We start from the raw sequence: 12543 nt of genomic DNA on the forward strand, positions 1-12543 counted from the left end.
TATCTGAGTGTGGTTTTGATTTGTATTTCCCTGATAAGGAGCGACGTTGAACATCTTTTCATGTGCCTGTTGGCCATCCGGATGTCTTCTTTAGAGAAGTGTCTATTCATGTTTTCTGCCCATTTCTTCACTGGGTTATTTGTTTTTCGGGTGTGGAGTTTGATGAGCTCTTTATAGATTTTGGATACTAAGCCCTTTGTCCGATATGTCATTTGCAAATATCTTTTCCCATTCCGTTGGTTGCCTTTTAGTTTTGTTGGTTGTTTCCTTTGCTGTGCAGAAGCTTTTTATCTTCATAAGGTCCCAGTAATTCACTTTTGCTTTTAATTCCCTTGCCTTTGGGGATGTGTCGAGTAAGAGATTGCTACGGCTGAGGTCAGAGAGGTCTTTTCCTGCTTTCTCCTCTAAGGTTTTGATGGTTTCCTGTCTCACATTCAGGTCCTTTATCCATTTTGAGTTTATTTTTGTGAATGGTGTGAGAAAGTGGTCTAGTTTCAACCTTCTGCATGTTGCTGTCCAGTTCTCCCAGCACCATTTGTTAAAGAGACTGTCTTTTTTCCATTGGATGTTCTTTCCTGCTTTGTCAAAGATGAGTTGGCCATACGGTAATATTCTTAAAACACATGAGTTTGAGTATGTCCTATATCTTCTTATAATCCTTTGGATGACTCTTTTTTTTTTTTTTTTTTTTTTTTCCTATAAGATGAAGTTCCCAACTCTTGATTGCTAGGTGTACTGTATAAATAGGGTTCCCTTTGCCTTTTCTAGTCCTTATAGCTTTGCTTCTCTACAGATCATGGGCATTTTTAATTGTAGCCATATTACAGTAATTGTGCTTCCTGAATGTGTTTCCTCTCTAGTTCCTCTGTCTTCACCTAGGCTGCTTTCTGTCTCAAATGCTTTTCTTCTGTACCTACCCTGCATGTCCTCTTTCATGCCTTACTAATTTCTACTCATTTTTACTTTCTCAGAATTCTCTAACTTTCTCAGTCTAATTTATCTGCCCTGTTTTTGTGTTTTCATTGTACCCTGGGCAGAGAGCCATATTTACTAATAGGATTCTTCGTTTTGCCTTAGTTTTTGTTTATTGATGATTGGTTATAGGAGTATTGGGTGTCTGATAATTAATTGCAAGCTCTTGAGGGTAGGAAAGTCTGTCTTTGTGTTCTAAGATCTATACATGATGAATGCTCAATAAATGTTTGACTTGAATTAGTGAATATTCTGGTCTTTTATATAGCGTGCCTTTGTACAAATTGTTCTCTGTTTAGAATGCCTTTTCCTTTGCTTTGTCACCTTCTGCACATCCTTTAACACTAAGCCTTACTTGATACCTTGGTGACAGTTCCTCCTTCCACCATGCTTCTATTCTATAGTTTTTCTTTTCAGTACCCTGATAAATATTTGACAGTACAGAGTAAAGATCAAATGTCCATTGATAGATGAATGAATAAAGAAGATGTGGTGTATATATGTATACACACACACACACACACACACACAAACATACACATGGAATATTACTCAGCTATAAAAAGAATCAAATCTTGTCATTTACAACAACATGTCTGGACCTAGAGGTTTAATGCTGAGTAAAGTAAGTCACTTAGAGAAAGATGAATAGAATATGATTTCACTCATATTTGGAATGTAAAAAACAAAACAAATGAGCAAACAGGAAAAAAAAAAGAGCTAAAACCTAGACTTTTTATTAAAAAAAAAAAAACTTTTGTTTTTGAGAGAGTTCAGGAGGGGTAGAGAGAGAGGAGAGAGAGAGAATCCCAAGCAGGCTCTTCATTGCCAGCCTCGAGCCTGAAGTGGGGCTCAAATTCATGAACTGTGAGATTATGACCTGAGCCAAAAATCAAAAGTCAGACATTCAACCAGCCACCCAGGTGCACCAAAACAGACTCTTTAAAAAAAAATTTTTTTTTTAATGTTTATTCTTGAGACAGAGACAGAGTGTGAACAGGGGAGGGGCAGAGAGAGAGGGAGACACAGAATCTGAAACAGGCTCCAGGCTCTGAGCTCTCAGCACAGAGCCCGACGCGGGGCTCGAACCCACAAACTGTGAGATCGTGACCAGAGCCGAAGTCGGATGCTTAACCAACTGAGCCACCCAGGCGCCCCCAAAACAGACTCTTAATACAGAGAACAACCTGGTGGTTGCCCCAGGGGAGGTGTGTGGGAGGATGAGTGAAAGAGATAAAGGAGATTAATAGTACATTTATCTTGATGAGCACTGAGAAATGTATATAGAATTGTTGAATCATTTTTATTGTTTGCCTGACACTAATATAGCATTGCAGGTTGATTATACTTGAATAAAAAAATAAATGAGTGAATGTATGTATATCACGAGCATCATGTAGTTGTAGATTGAATAAATATTTCTTAAGTGTCCAATTGCATTTCACAGTGTAGGTTACTTCTACATGGTACTAATCTTACCTGTTGCATTGACTTGTACTTTGGTGTTTTATACAGGCAGTCCTATCTCCAAATTCTGGATAATTTTTACAGTTCTTTATTTACTGACTGTGTAGATGTTACCTGCCATGCTTCCTTTTCTCTCTCATTAACTTTATTTTTACTTTATGACCCGCCTCAAAAGTCCACTCTTCTTTGTAGCCTTCCTAGATTCTCTAGGTTGTGTGTGTTCCTACAGTATTCCTAGAAGGCTTTTTCCAAACTGCTAACAACAGTATTGCAATGTGATCATAGTGTGTCTTTATCTAGAACTTGAGCTTCTTGAAGGGACTTATTTTTATTCATTCCTTTAATCCTTGTTCAGTGCCCAGTTGGTGCTTAACAAATATTTATTAAGCTGATTGTATCCTTATTTATTTTATTTGTGCTTAGATAACCCAGAGAATGTTGGGTAGGACTAAGTCTTGGGATGAAAAATCTTGCCTCTGTGTAATTTCTATGATTCATGGTCTATATCCAGTAAAACCTTGGTTTGTGACATAATTCATTCTGGAAACATGCTTGTAATCCAAAGCACTTGTGTATCAAAGTGAATTTCCCCATAAGAAATAACAAAAACTCAGATGATTTGCTTCAGAACCCAAAAATAGTCCTATAAAAATGATTACGATACTGAAAATACAAAATATAAAGAAAAATAAATTAACCTGCACATATCTTTGAAAACCCTCATGGCTGCTGTGAGGGAGACAACAGAGAGGAGGGTTACTGTGGAGCATGACTTTAACTATCACTGCTATCTATTGGCTCAATGGAGTCTTTTTTTTTCTTGCAGCTTAAACAAGGAACCTGTCCAGTGACACTTGCTTTTGCCTCATTTTGAGGATTTCATGGAAATGTGACATTGCATTGTCATTAAACAGACACATTGCTCGCACTGCTACAGTCTTACTCAGGTGGTGCTTTTTTATTCAGGTGGTGCTTTTCTACAAAATTTTGTACCATTGCTCACATTTTACACATCTCCCTAATCTCATTTGAAGTGAGGGTTTCCTCCGCCTTTTTCTCCTCCTCCTCTGCAGATGAGATTCAGACATAGACTTCTTAAAATCTTGTAATTTTGGCTACTCGCATAATACCTTATTCCTACTTCTTGATGATTTCTTCCTTAAGCTCCATTGTAATCAACTCCTTCTTACCGCCTTTTCAACCTGTTTCTGCCTGGGGCCATTGTATACGCTTGCACAGATGTTGATTACAGTACAGTGTTAATAAACTCTTGTCATATACTGTATTTAATGTAACTGGCAATAAGACAGCAGAGGAAAGGGTCTCTGTCTGCAGGCAGCCTGACCTAGACTGAAGCAAAGCATTCCTAAGCTTACTCTTGTATGGAAAAGCAAAGGATTGTCCATAGGTGCTTTGAAGCGACAAAAAATACACTAGTGGCAGTTGTGAGCACCCCTTCTAATGTCCCGAAAAATCTGAATTCTGTCAAACACTGCGGCGTGAGACTGAGCATCCGAGCATGGGAGATGATCACCCGCAACCCCTCAGAGAGAGAGAGAGAGAGAGAGAGAGAGAGAGAGAGAACCATTGGTTCAGTTGTGATCATATGACACTTGGCATTGTGTACTACTCGTATTGCAAGTCATTGCTCATTTTTCAAGTTAAAATTTATTAGAAATGTTTGCTCATCTTGCGGAACACTTGCAGAACCAGTTACTTGCAATCCAAGATTTTACTGTATAAGTAATTTGGATAATGTATTCAAGGTGCTTGAATAATCTTTATATTCTCTATTTCAATACAGCTTTCTCCTCTTCTTTAACAGGTGTTCCCTGCCCTCCAGTGGTTATATCATGGCTAACATTTTTTTAATAAACATAAAGGTTATAAAATCCTTTTACGGTGTTTATTTTTAAGTCATATTGAAAATCCCAATAGGTTTAATTTTCAGGTAAAACAATGCACCCCCCCCCCCCCCCCCGCCGTTTTCCCATATTCTGATATGCCTAAAGCCCAACTTAAACTAAGTATAGCTTAACCTGCCTATTCTTTTGCCACAATGAGCCACTATGTGTCTCACAGTTTATTTTTTTTTATTTTTGAGAGAGCGTGGAGAGGAGAGACAGAGAGAGAGGGAGATGCAGAATCCAAAGCAGGCTCCAGGCTTCACACTGTCAGTGCAGAGCCCAACTCCGGGCTTGAACTTACGAACCCCAACATCATGACCTGAGCCGAAGTCGGACATTTAACTGACAGAGCCACCCGGGTGCCCCGGTGTCCCACAGTTTTGAAGTATGTAGTGATTAGTTGGGAAGTTCACTCAGTCTGACCTTGGTTCTTGGTTTCACTACATTGTTCTCATGTAGCTATGACAATGTTCTAGCATCTTGCTACCGTGCAGAAACTATCATCTTGTTTTCAGAAACAATGTCCCTCCACCCCCCCCCCCCCCCCCCCCCCCCCCCACACTCACAGTAGCTTGCTAATCGTGTGGCTATTCTTTAGTGTGGATTGCTGTATCTCCTGGCTATCATCCTTTTCTTTTCTGTTACTGATGAGGAGAGGCTGACTCTTAATTTATTGGCAAGGTGACTTATACCCATCCTATGCCTTTTGTAGGTTATTTTTTCTCAGAAGACCAAATCTTAGCTATCTAGGGACCCTGATGGCCAGCAGTTATTTCTAAATACTTGCTGCATAGTTTTCAATAGTATATCATGAAATAAGGACAATGTAGTAAATTTTTCATGTATCTAAATTATTAAAAATAAAAGATTTATTATGAGCTGTACTTCCTAGATTTTTGGTCTTAAAATACCCATTATTTTAAGAAAGAATGGTAATAGTAGGTGGGATACTTTGTAGCATAAAAATTTCCATCACCTTTGATGGTCAACTAAACATTTTTTTTAAGTTTACTTATTTTGAGAGAGCACCGTGTGTACCTGCACACGTGCTCATGACCGGGGGAGGGGGAGAGACAGGGTAGTGTGGAGCCCCATGGACTGACAGTAGAGAGCCTGATGTGGGGCTCTATATCATGAACTGTGACCTGAGCCAAAACTAAGAGTCTGAAGCTTAACTGACTGAGCCACCCAGGCTCCCCAACTAAATCTTTTTTGAGGGGAAATTTACTGATCTGTAATGTCTCAGGAGTCTAGGAACTGCTATGTTGACCATAGATCACTTCTCTGAAGCATTGTGGTCTTTCATGTAAAGTAAGTATGGCTTCTTTTACATGCATTTGCAGACAGTTTTTCAGTGATTTTTTTCTGTCATAGGCTTCTTTACTTTTGCCTGATTCCAGCTGTGAAATTTACTTGCTGTCTCCCAGTCCTCTTTGGCCAGTAGTTCTACTTTCTGTTTTTGTAAGTTCTCATGTGTGTTTTAAATCTCCATGCAGCTGTAAGCTTAGGTAAATTTCTTCCTGTTTTTCCTTTTATGCTTTCCTAGATAAGAAGTTTCTTTTAAGGGCTTAGTAGTATGTAGACATCTTTTATTGTTTATATTTCTTTTAGATCCATTCTTTTTTATTTTGTAATTCATTTGAAACTAGCTTCTTTTTTTAAAGTTTATTTTGAGAGAGAGAGCATGTGTGCATGCATGTGGGAGTGGGGGAGGGACAGAGAAAGAGAGGGGGAGAGAGAATCTTAAGTAAGCTCTGCACTGTTAGTGCAGAGCCCAGCTCGGAGCTAGAACCCATGGACCCTGAGATCATGATCTGAGCCGAAATCAAAAGTAGAGGCTTAGCTGACTGAGCCATTCAGATGCCCCTGAAACTAGCTTCTTAAACTTCATTTATGTTACCGATTTCTGACATTTTTCTTTTAGGTCTTAGTAAAACAAATTCACTTTACTAAGGTATCCTTAAAAATTTTTTTAATGTTTCTTTTTGAGAGAGAGAAAGAGAGCACAAGTAGGGGAGGGGCAGAGAGGGAGAGAGGGAGAGAGGATCTGAAGTGGCCACTGTGCTAATGGCAGAGCCTGATGTGGGGGCCAAACCACAAGATCTTGGAGGTTAAGAAAAGTTTTCTGAGGTGACCTAGCTTAGGCATGAAGGGTGGGTAAATAGCAGTTAGGTTTGAGGCATCTGGGAAGATCTTAGCAGAGGGTGAAGAACATGATTATATGGGCTTAAGATATGAGGCAGCAAGGGGCAATGGCATTTCTTAATGAAACTGAGCTGAAGTCCGACACTTAACTGAATGAGCTACCCAGGTGCCTCATCAAGGTATTCTTTATTTTATTTATTTAATCAAAAAAATTTTTAACATTATTGAGAGAGAAGAGAGAGAGAGAGAGAGACAGAATATGAGCATGGGAGGGGCAGAGAGAGGGGGAGAAGACAGAATCTGAAACAGGTTCCAGGCTCTGAGCTGTCAGCACACAGTCTGATGTGGGGGTCGAACTCACAAACGAGATCATGACCTGAGCTGAAGTCGGATGCTTTAACTGACTGAGCCACCCAGGTGCCCCTCCAAGGTATTCTTTATTTCTGAAGATATTTACTGTTTTTTTTTTTTTTCTTGTAGATGAGTATATACAGATGGCAGTCTTTGTTACAACTTGTTGCTTTTATTATCAGATGGTAAATTATAGAATCAAAATATTTCTTCCATTGCAAAGAATTTGCCTTTGTTGGTTTTCTGAGTAATAGTCGTTTGAACACCATTCGGGCAAAAAACAGTCAATAAGTAATTAGACTTTCCTAGGAAAATATTCTTATCTCCAAGTATCTGTCAAAAATATTTATCCATTTCTCTAAGGAGAAATAATTTGTGGTGAGAGTCAGTGATACTAGTTTTGTTGTTATTATTTTGGTACTAGTTTTTTCTAATTACAACTGTACCCCTTTGGAAAACATGGTCAAAGCAGAATGCTTGTTTGCATATGTAACATGAGTATGGTTAAATGATATATTATGATCCTGTTTTCCAGACCCTAAATTGTTGGACATTCAGTCAGTATTTGATACTTGCACGGAAAACTGGGACCTGTGGTTTCATATTCATTTATTCAACAGATAATATGTGTTTGCTGTTTCAGGCATTGTGTTAGGTACTGGAATAGAGTTGATCTAACAGTCTAGTGGGCAAGACATTAATTAATACATAGTTTTAAAAATAGTTAGATTTGTGGTAGGTGCTAAAAGAAATATAAGGTACTGTGAAAGCATGTTACAGGGAGACCACCTCTGATCTTGCTTTTCTTAGAAAAGTTTTCTGAGGAGGTGACCTAGCTTAGGCATGAAGGGTGGGTAAATAGCAGTTAGGGTTGAAGCATCTGGGAAGATCTTAGAAGAGGGTGAAGAACATGATTATGTGGGCTTAAGGTATGAGGCAGCAAGGGGAAATGGCATTTCTTAATGAATGCTGATAACATTCTGTCACATTTCTATCGTCTTTTACATCCTTTTTTTTTTTTTAAACATTTTTATTTTTGAGGGACAGAGAGAGACAGTGAGAGCAGGGGAGAAGCAGAGAGAGAGAGGGAGACACACAATCTGAAGCAGGCTCCAGGCTTTGAGCTGTCAGCACAGGGTCTGATGTGAGACTTGAACCCACCAACTGTGAGATCATGACCTGAGGCGAAGTCGGATGGTCAACCAACCGAGCCACCCGGGCGCCCCTATCCTCTTCTACATCCTTAACGTCTCTCATCATTTTTTAAAACATACTTTTCATCACATTACTATGCTGGTTAAGAAAGTTTTAAAGCTTTTTATTTAGTACATTGTTAGCTCCTTGAAGGCAGGATTTTTGCCACTTTAAAACAAAATTTTTGTTTTAATGTTTATTTTTGAGAGAGAGAGAGAGTGAGTGAGTGAGTGGGAGAGGAGCAGAGAGAGAGGGAGACACAGAATCCAAAGCAGGCTCCAGGCTCAGCGCAGGGCTCATACTTATGAACAGTGAGATCATGGCCTGAGCTGAAGTCGGGATGTTTACCCGTTTGAGCCATCTAGGCACCCCACTTTTTGCCACTTTTAATTCCTTAGTCCAGGTTTCAGATATTGGAGCTAATCATATTTTGCCCCTAGATAGGAGTTGGTTTTAGTTGCAGTGCTAAATGGTAGGCAAGGATGGGGTTGTGTGTAAGCTAGTATGATTCTCTTTTTTTTTCCCTTGTGCCAGTACACAAGTTTATTGCTAGTGAAGGAATTTTTTTGTAAAAAGCCATTTTTGTAAACTAGTCTGTATGTAGCTGGTTTTTATTGTGTTAAGATACTGTAAATAAGACCACAACCCAGGGATTTTGGGGTATGTGTGGGTGATGGTTTGGTCTAAAGATTTAAGATGCTCAAGACCGAAGATTTTAGTCATTTTGAGAGAAGTATGTCACTAGTAGATACTGGAACTGAGTAAGTTGGATCTGAATAGATTGGATAAGGAATATAGTTTGTTATTTTTTTAAAGTGGATCCTGTTAAGTTGTGCCAGCTCTTCAGAGTTCTGGTGTACACATCTGAACAGTGCATGAAGTGCTAGTCTTTCCTCTATCCTCAGCATATACAAGGCATTCAAATACTTGAATAGGAAAAATGTGCATGTAAGTGGAATAGGGCCTTTGTGTTTATAGAGCAATCTCGGATCAAATTTGTGTTTATATTCCATGCATTCTCTGTCCCTACCTCCCTTAATATTTAGTAAAATATCTTTGAAAGCTCAACCAAGGGAAACCAAGGGAAAGATTTTTATATTAGGCTGGATGAACAAGGGTGAGCTATGATAACTGAAATGAGAGAATTTCTTTTTTTTAATTAAAAAAAATTATTTTAGGGTTGCCTGGGTGGCTCAGTCAGTTGAGTGTCCGACTTCGGCTCAGGTCATGATCTCACGGTTTGTGAGTTCGAGCCCGCGTCGGGCTCTCTGCTGACAGCTCTGAGCCTGGAGCCTGCTTTGGATTCTGTGTCTCCTCTCTCTGCCTCTCCCCAACTTGTGCTCTATGTCTCTCAAAAAATAAATACATTTAAAAAATTAAAAATTAAAAAAAATTATTTTAGAGGGAAAGCACCAGAGCAGGGTGGGGTGGGGTGGTGGGGGGAGTGGGGAGAGAGAGAATCTCAAACAAGCTCCACACTGTAAATGAATAGGCTGACTGGAGGCTGGATCTAATGAACCATGAGATCATGACCTGAACTGAGTTGGATGCTTAACCAAGTGAGCCACCCAGGTGCCTGAAGTGAGAGAATTTTCATAGCAAGGTGAAACTCTGGAGTGTCAGCTTTAGCAGTTACTTAGCTTGGCACTCTAAACACTTGGGTTATATAAAAATGCCCTTTAAAGGAAGAAGTTTTTTTTGTTGTTGTTGTTGTATTTTGAGAGACATTGCTCAAGTGAGGGAGGGGCAGAGAAAGCAGGAAAGAGTGAATCTCAAGCAGGGTCTGCACTGCCAGTACAGAGCCTGATGTGGGGGCTCATTACCATGAACCATGAGATCATGTGCTGAGCCAAAATCAAGAATTGGACACTTAACCAACTGAGCTGCCCAAGCACCCCAAAGGAAGTTCTTATATATATCTATCTATCCAAAGAATACAACCAAGGACCCAAGTTTGAGAAACACTGCCTTAAAAGTTGAGTTTAGCCATTTTAAGAAGGTACTTGAAAAAGCAAACCAAGAAGTGGTTTCTTGGTACTAGCATGTTAAACCAAAAATGGGCCACTGAAATGGTGTGCAGTATCATTTTTAGACTAAATGAAAACAACATAAGTTCTCAGATTTTTTTTTTTAATGTTTATTCATTTATTGAGTGAAAAAGTGCATGTGCTCATGAGCAGGGAAGGGGCAGAGAGAGAGGGAGGGGTAGAGAGAATCCCAAGTAGGCTCCTTGCTAAAAGTGAGATCATGACCTGAGCCAAAATCAAGAGTCAGATGGTTAACCGACTGAGCTACTCAGGCACCTGCTCCCCTGTTTTTTTTTTTTTTTTTTTTTTTTTTTTAAGTTTGAGAGAGAATGTGTGAGCATAAACATGTGCACATAAGCAGGGGAGGGCAGTGAGAGGAAAGAGAAAACTCCAGGCAGGTTCCATGCTCAGTGCAGACCCTGATGCGGGGCTCAATCCTACAACCTTGTGATCATGACCTGCACTGAGGTCAGGAGTCGGTTGCTTAACCAACTGAGCCACCCAGGCACCCCTCAGATCCTTGGTGGTACATCTCTAGACCTTTACAGGTTAGGCAGACCCTACTTTGAAAAAACTATGGGTAGTTTTATCTTTTCCACTAGGAGATCCAGTGCTGAATCTTCAAAATATGCTGCTGGTTTGAAAAGATCTGGCATTTCATAATGTTTGCTTGTTGTAGGGAGGAAGAAAATCTCCATTTTCCTTGTCTCCCAAGATGTTCCTGAGATTCTCCAATGAGTGATACCACTTATGTTAACTTGTCTCTTTTGGGATGTAACTACCACTGTGTATAGTTGTTAACCAGTAATCATTTACATCTTAGAATCAGATGCTTTAATGCTAAGTCAACATATTTTATTCCTGACTTTAATTTTGTATGAGGAAACCTTAGATCCTTGAGAGGAAGGTATTCTTGGAAGAAGTGGGAGATTCTGACAAGGCAGGAAAAGAGGTTTTTGGGGTCAGGAAAGAGGAGTAAGGTGTCAAAGAAACTGGCACTTTTCACTTTGCCTAGGATCTCGCATATTATTCATTTGTTGTGCTCATGATGCCGTTGACAGTGCCTGAATGGGGATTTCAGAGGATCTTCAGAAGCCTGTAATCTTTAGCCTACACATTTTCCAGTCCATACTAATTCCAGAAGTTTCTTCCTATGGTGCGGCAGAGGGAGTGCCTAATGAAGAGAAAAAAGACCCTTCTTCCTAATATGCCTGGAGTCCAGCTCTGATCAGTCCTGTTGGGATAAGCCTCTTCCTCTTGGCTCCTTTCTTTCAAATCCCTCATTCTTCTTCATAGTGTTTTGTATTAAGTCATCTAGCAATTAATATGTTCCCAATTCTTGCTAATTCTTCTAAGAGTGAAAGAATACAGTTTGGAAATACGGACCACAATTTCTACCCTTAACTAAGGACTTCTATTTTGCCTCTTCTAAGTTTAAACAACTTTCCCTTTTTACTTGAGTGTTAGCAGCTCATAAGAAAGAGTGGCTGATAAAGGGTAGGGAAGAAAAAATAATTTTTGATGTTTGGGAGAAATACTTTTCCTTAATTATTAGTTCAGCAGTGGCCTGACATAATATTCAGCAGTGTTCCCTTTGCACTTCATAGCTTAAATATCTTGAACAAACAAAAACTGAAAACACAGGATCAAGGCATGAAAGCTTAGATAATCTGTGGTGCAAAATTCTTGTTTCCACCTTTTACTGTTTTTTTAGGACAGCTTTCATCTTTAGATCAGGCAAGTTAGTGGCAACTCTTCTTCCTTTCCCATTTGGTAACGGAGTTTTCGGTCTCCTTCCTACTTTCCTAGTGTTCTTCGGTCGTGGATATTGCAGACTCAACCACCCCCGTCTCGGTCTTTTCTTCAAGGTTTCCCGACGGTCTGGCGCTATCCAAACCTACAGCACATTGGGGAGGACGATCACGGATTCTTTTGATGAGCTCGGAAAGCCCCCCGAGGCTGTGGAGTCAGATGTGGGTGGGGCTGGGTGCGGCAGGGGCGGGGCCGCCGAGGAGCCCGAGGGAAACGTTGGAGGGCACTTTTTTGAGAAAGCCCGCGGGCGCAGGTTTCACGGTTTTCACGAAGCCTTCGTGTGTGAGGCTGAGGGAATTGGGGTGCCTTCTTCCTCCCTCGCCTTTCTTGATTCTGGAAGCTTCATTAGGCTTTTATCGGTTTCTGGGACCCGGAAAACCAGCGGCTTCAGCTCCAGGGGCGGGTCCCAGGGGTCTTGTCGCTGCTCCGGGGCCGTTTGGCCTCCTGGTGTTGGGGGAGGGGCGAGGGAGGTGCTGCTCGCGCCTCCTTTTGCGCTTGCGCGGTGGGCTCTGAGCGGGTAGGAGCGCGTGCGCGGTGACGTGGACGTCCGGTGCGCGCGCAGGCTCTTCAGCTGGAGCGGACACACGGTGTGCGAACCGAACAGAATAACCCGCCCCCAGCGGGATGTGAAGGACTACGGGTGAGGCCGGCCACGCCCCGCACGGTAA

At 40.7% G+C, this 12543-nt stretch overlaps 1 protein-coding gene across 5 annotated transcripts in view; it reads left to right on the forward strand.

Moving 5' to 3' along the window:
- The window catches only part of MGA (MAX dimerization protein MGA), a 171739-nt gene that overhangs the window by 60610 nt on the left and 98586 nt on the right, over positions 1–12543 (forward strand). For 3 of the 5 annotated variants that reach the window (XM_049613406.1, XM_049613412.1, XM_049613411.1), the window contains exon 1: positions 12432–12539. The exons of the other annotated variants lie outside the window; for them this stretch is intronic. The gene's annotated coding sequence lies outside the window, so the exon portion shown is untranslated. Of the gene's footprint in view, positions 1–12431; positions 12540–12543 lie in introns of those variants that run through there. 5 annotated transcript variants of the gene reach the window in all.

Source organism: Panthera uncia (assembly GCF_023721935.1).
Source record: "Panthera uncia isolate 11264 chromosome B3 unlocalized genomic scaffold, Puncia_PCG_1.0 HiC_scaffold_1, whole genome shotgun sequence".
Lineage (NCBI taxonomy): Eukaryota > Metazoa > Chordata > Mammalia > Carnivora > Felidae > Panthera > Panthera uncia.